Source organism: Phyllostomus discolor, chromosome 3 (assembly GCF_004126475.2).
Source record: "Phyllostomus discolor isolate MPI-MPIP mPhyDis1 chromosome 3, mPhyDis1.pri.v3, whole genome shotgun sequence".
Lineage (NCBI taxonomy): Eukaryota > Metazoa > Chordata > Mammalia > Chiroptera > Phyllostomidae > Phyllostomus > Phyllostomus discolor.
Genome location: NC_040905.2, coordinates 146,154,629 through 146,163,683, shown reverse-complemented (window position 1 = coordinate 146,163,683; position 9,055 = coordinate 146,154,629). Strand labels below are relative to the sequence as shown.

The 9,055-nt window shown below is 35.8% G+C and overlaps 1 non-coding gene across 1 annotated transcript; it reads right to left on the bottom strand.

The window, feature by feature from the left end:
* Positions 1–277: 277 nt before the first annotated feature.
* On the bottom strand, positions 278–384 carry LOC114513731. Its single transcript, XR_003685860.1, has one exon. It is a non-coding gene; the product is annotated as a U6 spliceosomal RNA (small nuclear RNA).
* Between the last annotated feature and the right edge of the window lie 8,671 nt (positions 385–9,055).

Genomic DNA, 9,055 nt, shown 5'->3' with positions numbered 1-9,055 from the left:
CACTAAAATTCATTCACACCTTTTCCTGTTTGATAGCTCATTTTATAAACTCCTGAATGATAGTACATTGTATGCATATAGCAGAGTGTGTTTACCTCTCACTTGTTGAATGGTATCTTTGTTTTTATTTTAATTATTGTTGCAGTACAATTTTCTATCTTTTACTGCCATCCCAACCCACCCAACCAGCTCTCCCCTCCTCCCTCCCATTTCCACCCACCCCTAGTTTTTATCCATGTGTCCTTTATACTTCTTCCTGTAAACCCTTCTCCTTTTCAAAAATATGGAACACTTCACGAATCTGCATGTCATCCTTGTGCAGGGGCCATGCTAATCTTCTCTATATCATTCCAATTTTAGTGTATGTGCTGTGGAAGCAAGCACTGTTGAATATCTTGATTGCTTCATTATTTGTGTGATTATGAATAAAGCTGCTATAAACTCTTACATTTGGATTTTTGTAGGGATGTAAGTTTTACACCAGTTGTGTAAACACCTATGAGCATCATTGCTGGATCATGTAGTTGAAACTATGCTCAATTTTGTAAGAAATTGATAAACTCCCAAAGTGGCTGTACTATTTGGCATCCCCACCAATAATGATTAAGAGTTCCCGTTGCTCTGCATCCTTGCCAGGAAATGTCAGCTTTTTGAGTTTTAGTCTTTTTAATAGGTGTGTAGTGCTATCTCATTGTTGTTTTAATTTGCAATTTCCTAAAAAAATAATGTTGAGCATCTTCTCATATGCTTATTTGTCAACTTTATATCTTTCTTCATGAGGTATCAGTTTAGATCTTCTGTCTATTTTTTAATTGAGTTCAATGTTTTATTCTTTAGTTTTGTGTTCTTTGTACATTTTGGATAAAAATGCTTTATTAGATTTGTGTTTACCAAATATTTGTCCAGGGCTGTAGCTTTTCTTTTCATTCTCTTAACAGTACCTTGAAGAGTAGAAGTTTTAATTTTAATAAAGTCTGACATAAATGATTTTCATATGTCACGTTTGTTATGTTGTATTTTAAAATATCACCAAATAAAAGGTCACCTAGATTCTTTTACATGTGTTCTTCAAGTTCATAGTTTTTTTAAGCTTTACATTTACATTTATGATTCATTTTGAGGTAAATTTTTGAAATGTTGTCAGGTCTGTAATGTTCATCCCTCCCCCTCCCCACCACACATATGAGCTTACAATTGTTCTAACATCATCTTTTGAATAACTATTCTCTCTTCATTGAATTTTCTTTGCTCTTTTATTAAAAATCAGTTAAATTTAGTTGTGTGAGTCTATTTCTGGGATCTCTATTCTGTTTCATTGATCTAGTATTTATTCTTTGACAACACCACATTGTCTTGATTACTGTAGCTTTAGAGTCTTGAAATCTGGTACTTTTTCATATAAACTTTAGAACTGGTTTGTTAATATGTATGAAATAGCTTGCTTTTAAAAAAATAGATTGCATTGAATCTATAGACCAAGTTGGGAATAACTAATAATGTTACAGAACACAACAAGGGGGGCCTGGGACAATATACTATTATTGAAAGAAGGCCCCGGGTCCGTTATGTCCGTCGCCCTAGGAAAGACGTCTCTCAATGCCAGAGATTTGTGAAAAGGAAAGGAAATGTTTATTTAATACTATACAAACTTAAAGTAGTGACCTAATGTCTTCACCAAAATCCCAAAGTCCCTTAAAACAGCCACAAACAGACACAGTCCTTCCTTCCTTCCCCCTTTTCCCAGTCTAGAGTACTGTATCCCAGGAAAGGAAATAGAAGTCCATGGCTCAGGCAGTCCTCTGGTTCTTCCCAGTTAGAACACCATCGTGACTGGGAGACCTCCCTGGGTTCCCGGCACCCTCAGCTGAGTCGCTGGGATCTCTGCTAAAACCAGGTAGTGGTTCCCCCTTCTAAAGCTGTGGGGGTCCCCACTCTGCCAGGCCGTGTGGTTCCCTCTCTCTGGGATGCGGTAGTCTCCACTCTGCTAAAGACGTGTGGTTGTCTCCTCAGGGCTGCGCATGATTCTCCTCCCTAAAGCAGCATGGTTTTCCCTCAATGGCTGCACATGGCTCTTCTTGTCAGGGCTGTGCATGGCTCTCCTCCTAAAGCAGCATGATTCTCTTTCTCAATGGCCGCCAAATCTGGGTTTTAAATCCCCGCAGCCAATCTTCCTCTGTAGCCCCATTTCCGACTCCTCCCACACTCAGCTTCACATGCTGGAACTCGTATCCTTCCAGCTTTACTGGGCTGCCATCTTGAGTCTGGGCAGGTGTGGCCCCATGTCCTGGAGCCAATCCTCTCTGAGCTCCCATGCAGGCGCTGTAACGCAGGGGACCTGCCCACCCCCCCCCCCCCCCCGCCCCGTTACATCTGGGTGAGGAAGTTACTTCCATTCCCCTGGCTTAGAGCTGATCACAGCTACTTAACATATCTATGCAACCAGTCAAAGGATGGAGACATCCCAAAATCTCCTGGACACCTTAAGTTCTGGACCCCATTTCAAATGCCTATTTGGGCCCCCCCCCTCTTGGCTGCACCCTGTAACAATAACACTGCTGAGTTTTTCAATCATGAACATGGATACTGTCTCCATTTATATAGACCTTTTTAAATTTCTTTCATCAGTGTTTTGTAGTTTTTTACAGGATGATACTATACATATTTTGTTAAATTTATAACTAAATATTTTTTCTGCTATTATACTTTTTTATATTTGATATTCCAATTGTTCATTGCTAGTATATAGGAAAGCAGACTTTTTTTTAAATAGTGATCTTGTGTCCTGTAAATTTATTGTACTCATTTATAAGTTCTAGCACTTTGGGGTTAATTAATTTATTTATTAGCTGCATAGACAAACATACAATCTGCAAGGGAAGATTTATTTCTTATTTCCCAATCAGTGATATTTATTTACTTTTTTGGTGATGGGGGATTATTGTACTAGCCAGGACTTCAAATATAGTGTTGTAAGCAGCACTGGTAAATATTTCTTTGTCATCTGGCATTGATAATTTCTACAGTAACTTGTTGGGAACCACCCTGACTGGTATCAGAAGCTGAAACCCCCGCCTAGGCTTAGGCTAAGGGAACGCCCTTGGAACCATAAGCCAGCAAGGAGACAAAAGCTTATCTCCCTGGCAGGAATGCTGCTTCTGCTGCTTTATTCATAACTGAACCCCAGAAAGCTTGGTCGGTTAGCCAAAGACGGGTAAGATTCCCCAAGGGGGAATGACCTAAGACAGGCACAATCACTTTGGGAGGCCCCCCAAAAGAAGGACTTTGGGGGCTGCAGCAAAAGGGGGTGATGGACCCTTGCTCCTTGGCTTTGACATAGCCTGAGTTCTCAGCGTCTGGGAGAAAATCTCCTTATCTCTTGGTTGCCGTAGTTCCCTTGCTCCACCTAAGCCTGAAACAATGACAGGGTGGTGCAGTTCTGTGCTGAAAAGGGCGGATTCCCCGGGTGATCAGGCCTAAGAAAAAATATGTAAATTACTGTGAAACCTTCTTTGTTTAGAATGCTCTCAGTTGAATGAGAGGGGTCCAAGGAGGAAGTTAGTTTGTTCCTCAAAGTCTTACAGCTCTTTGACCCCGACTCAAAATAGACCCTCAGACTTCCTTGTTTTCTATGGCTCCTTACTTCCCCCTAATGAGTACTGTACTTTACCTGAATTATTATGCAAAATGAGCCCAATAAAAGCAGGTATGGATGGTAAATCAGGGCGCTCCCCACTAGGGGTGGTGGCCATTTTGTCCCTACTTCCCCACAGAAACTAGTTTGTCTCTGTGCATGTTTTTTCTCTTGTGTTTTTCGGCGAGCCATCCACAGCGTTCCGTGGTTAGTGCTGGCCGGTGACCCACGCACATCAGTAACTTTAATGTTAGTCCATCTTATTCTTTTTGTTGACTACTTTCTTTTGAACAGTAGCTTAAATATAACATCTTGATGTTGTGCATCTCATTTTTCATTTTCCACGTGTACTGTAATCTCTTTATAGATTTAGGTAAACTTTTGTAAATATTTGAATGTATCTTCCATTTCACTTGATGAATTTTCTACTTCAGGCACAATTATTTTTCTTAAGCCCATCTATGTTCTTGTTTTTTAAGGCACATTCAGAAATTAACTTGATGTATGTATGCAGTTATACTTGACGTCATTTGTAATGGCACTATAGGAATTACTGTAGTATTTGTTAACAAGAAACTGGTTAAATAAATTTTGGTACAACCAAACCAAAAGAATGAGGAAGATTTATGTACTCATGTAAAAGAGCTTAAAGACATGTTTTGATTTTTACAAAGGAATAAGGTATAGAACAATGTTTAGTATGTTTTTTTGTGTTGAAAAGAAAGAACGGTAGAAAAAATATACAGTCACATTTTCTTATAATTGCAAAAAGAAATTCTATACAAGAAGTGGAAATGGAATTTCTTTTACATATAGTCATATATACATATGAGGTCTGTCCAAAAGGTATCCAGCCATGAAATATGAAAAATAGAGACATTTATTGAATAAGATAAGGGCACAAGAAACATTGTACATAGCACAATAACTCCTCAGTTCTCTTTCATATAGGCACTTTGAGACATCACACAGTTCTCTCAATTGCTGTCAGCTGCTCCATCATATTTTCCTGAATCTCACTGATGGTCTGAAATATCTTCCCTCTCAATGGGGATTTTAGTTTGGGGAAAAGTTAGAAGTCACAGGGCACCAAAGCTGGGCTGTAAGGGTGGCTGAGGTACCTGGGTGATTTGGCAATTCACCAAAAAATTGCATGAGACATGATGCATGAGCGGGTGCATTGCCCTGATAAAGCTACTAATCACCAGTTGCCCACAGCTGAGGCCTTCTGAATCATACAAATAGTTTCCATGGATGAGTGTTGAAGCTTAATGAAAAATTTGATGCAGATTTGTTGCTCTGCTCATTCAGTCATTTTGAATGCAACATGTACACAGTATACATGCTCAATAGAACCCACCATATCCATTGTTAAACCTATGTTCTTTATTATCAGATGCTTTTTAAATCACTTGATCTTTTTGCCTACTTTGGATAGAGTTATCCCAATCTTTTCCTCTTTGAAAAGATTTGTTTTAATAGTGACTATACTATACATTTTTGTTTCTAATCTATTTGTCAATTTGGAATTATTGTTCTTTGGTGACATAAAGATTTTGCAAGTTTTCAATCTCAATTAAATATATTTTAATTAAGTTTATTGGGGTGGCATTGTTAATAAGATTATATAGGATTCAAGCACACAAATCTCTGAAACATCATCTGTATATTGCATTGTATGTCTACCACCCAAAGTCAACTCTCCTTCCATCACCATATATTTAATCCCCTTTATCCTTTACTACCCCCTAATCCCTCCCCTCTGGTAACTACCAGACTGTTGAATGTGTCTATGAGTTTCAGTTTTAAATCCCACATATGAGTGAAATCATATGGCTCTTAGCTTTTTCTGTCCGACTTATTTCACTTGGCAAAATATTCTCAAGGTCCTCCTGTTGTCACAAATAACAGTATTTCATCTTTTGTTAAAGCAGGGTAGTATTCCATAATATATATGTATCACATCTTCTTTATCCAATCCTCTACTGAAGGACACTTTGATTGTCTCCTTGTCTTGGCCATTGTGAATAATGCTACAATGAACATAGCAGTACATATATTTTTGCAAATAAATATTTTCTAGTTTTTCATGTAGACACCCAGGAAACGATTTCTGGGTCATATGGTAACTCTATTTTAAATTCTTTGGGAAGGATCCATATAGTTTTCCATAATGGCCATACTAGTTTACATTCCTACCAGCTGCATGCAAACATTCATTTTTCTCCACAACCATTCCAACACTTGTTATTACTTGTCTTCTTGATAATAGTATTCTAAAATGTGTGAGGTGGTACCTCATTGTGGTTTTCATTTGCATTTCCTTAATAGTTAGTGAAGTTGAGCATATTTTCATATATCTGTTGGCCATTTTTATGTCTTCTTGGGAGAAGTGTCTGTTCAGGTCCTCTCCCCATTTTTAATTGCATTTTTTGTTTATTTGTTGTTGACTTTTATGAGTTCTTTATATATTTTAGACATTATAGCTTTGTCAAAGCTGATGTTTGCAAATTTGTCCCCAAGTACAAAAATTAATTCAAAATTTATCAAATATCTAACTATAAGATGTGAAATATAAATTACATAGAAGAGAATATAGGTACTAAATTTATGGACGTTGGTCTTTGAGATTTTATGAGCTTGACCCCAAAGGCAAGAGAAATAAAGGCAAAAATAAGTGAATGGGTCTATGTCTTACTGAATGCTTCTGTTCAGCAAAGGAAACTGACAATAAATATACTTTTCCTATCACATTTGATAAAATATAACTAAATATTCTTACTAAATTATTCTATATTTTGAAGTGATTAGGAGGAACTGTTAATTCATAAATATTTTAGGAGGTAAGCATGTTGTCTACCTTTTGCATATTGCTTGTTTTCTATTTTTCCTACTTTATACCTATAAAGCAGAATTCTTTCTTTATATCATTCATGTTTGAGCAGCAACTTTGACATCATCTTTTATCTGAAGCAGTCTTGGTAATTTTTCTTCTCTCCTCATTGGACATGAAACCATTTCTCCAAATAAGCACTATTTTGAATAGTTATTTTCTGTGATATAACTTTTCTATGGTCTAGAAGAGATTATTTTATAGAAAAAAATGAGCTGAAATGCTAGTACTTATTTTAGAAATTCTATATACTGTGTTTTTTTTTTCTGATGTTTTTTTTGTTTAATGTCTTGTTGCAGGTTTTAGTTCATCTTGTCTGGAAGATATATTCCATTATTGTGAGGGAAAATTTCATGATACAAATCATTCCACAATTGTTTGTTAAGATCTATGGCTTTAGTTTTACCATCAAGACACAGTCCTATGGCTTACTTTCCCCATTTTTCTCCCTCCCCCTTAGCAACCATTCCTTTATAACATTACATTAAACATATAAAAAGGACTGGTTGGGTTAAAATGACACTTGATTGTGAAACCAGAGTTTTGATCTGAATGTCTGTTTTTTTCCCTAGCTATGTGACCTGTAGCACACTCCATTCTTTTCTGAAAATGTTTGTACATGAATGTGGTGAGAATAAAGTAATTTGAAATACAATTTTTATAGTTTATTTTAGTTAAAGTCTCTTACAGCTATGAATTTCTATTTTCTGAATCTAGAGAAAAACAAAGTATTGAATCTATAAAACTTTATGTAAGTAGAAAAATTATAAATAATTAAGTCTTAACACTCAACTGTATTTATTATTTATGTGTATAGCAAAATACCCAGATACTCAGAGTTATCTAAACGGTTTGCACACCCTGTAGCCACCTTAAATATTGAGCTTTGACTTATATAAACACATAGATAAAATTAAGAAGCAAACTGAAAAATTATATGATCTCTGATCATTATTTTCCCTGATACTTTTACCTGAAATTTTGACAACTAAACATTGAAGAAAATGACTATCTAAAACAAACTGCTTGAAGTGGAATTTTTAGACAAAGTTGATACCTACAAACAAAATAAATAACCAATTTTTGGCAGGACAAAAGACCAAGTGAAGCTATATGCCATCTGGATAATTTTGTCATGATTGACAGCAATACCTCTGTGTTACAATTTTGCTTCATGTGTGAATATTATTTTCTCTTTTGACCGTCCTGCTCCTTTAGAGTGATGGGCACTATGTTGAAAGTTAATCCTTTATGCAGTTTCTTGACCAAGCTCCCCATCACTTCACTTTTTGGCATAATAAAAGGGGATTTAGAGGGTCATTTCTGTCATGTAGTAGTGGCATCATAATATTCCAGTCTGACATGCACGGGTGACTCAAATGGAAGACATAATGAGGAATATTTTCCTTACTTAAAATACTCTATTCTTACAGTGACAGAGTAAGATATGGTTCTATTTGTAAACAACTGAAGCATAATATCTGCAATACATTCAAGTAAAGGTATAATCACTGTCAAAGTGCCACAGTGCCATCACAGAAAGTGACTGCTGTAATTGACAGAGACGGTGATCAGGCTTCAGAACCATTTGCTGATTGCATATTCATGATTCTACTGTGTAATACACTACAGTTCGTCTGTGAGTTATTCTAAGTGGATCTTTTAACATCACAAGACTGACACTATGTATTCTGAAATTTGCAAGTCTAATCTTTAACACATCCCTTTCTGCTTTGTCTTGAAATGTCTAACTCATGAAATGGGAACTTAGCTATTGGTCTGAGTAACAGGTTGCATGTTTATGCCATTGTCACAGAGAAGTTGATGAATTCACCCCTTTTTATATTCAGTCCTTATGCTCTTTTTACATCTTTAAAGTAAACATTGGCAGCCAGTTAAAACTACCTAAAATTATTTAGAATCTTTTAAATGCTGTGGTTCTCTTTACATGTCCAATTGTTTAGTCTCTCCCTGAGATAGTTATATGGTAATGGATAAAAATTATTCTAAATATTATTCGCCAGTGGAGTCATCCATAGTTTTTCCAATCTTGTGGTATTTTCCCCCATTTTGACAAATTGACTTTGTAATGTATTGAGAAAATCTATAAATTATCTTCATATAATGTAGAATGTTGATTTACAAAACTTAAATATATCAGCGTTTACATGGAAATTAATGCAAATAGTATAAAAAATGAAATACAATGTACTCCAATACTGAACACTTAGTTTAATTTATTATCTTCATTATGGTAGGAAAAACTGACTGGATTTATGAAGAGATCAATAAATTGTACCACAGACCCTTTCACTGGGCTGACATAGAGACTAAAAAGAGGTGTAGAAAGTCAAGAAAACATTCAGAGTAAAGGATAATTAAGTCCCTTTAAATACTTTAAGGCATATTCAAATGCTTTTCATGTAATACAAGAAAATCTAGATTGATAAACACATTTTAAATGACATGAAAATTAGCACAGTTGCATACTTCTATTAGTTTCAAATTTTGATATATTTCTCAAAGTTTTA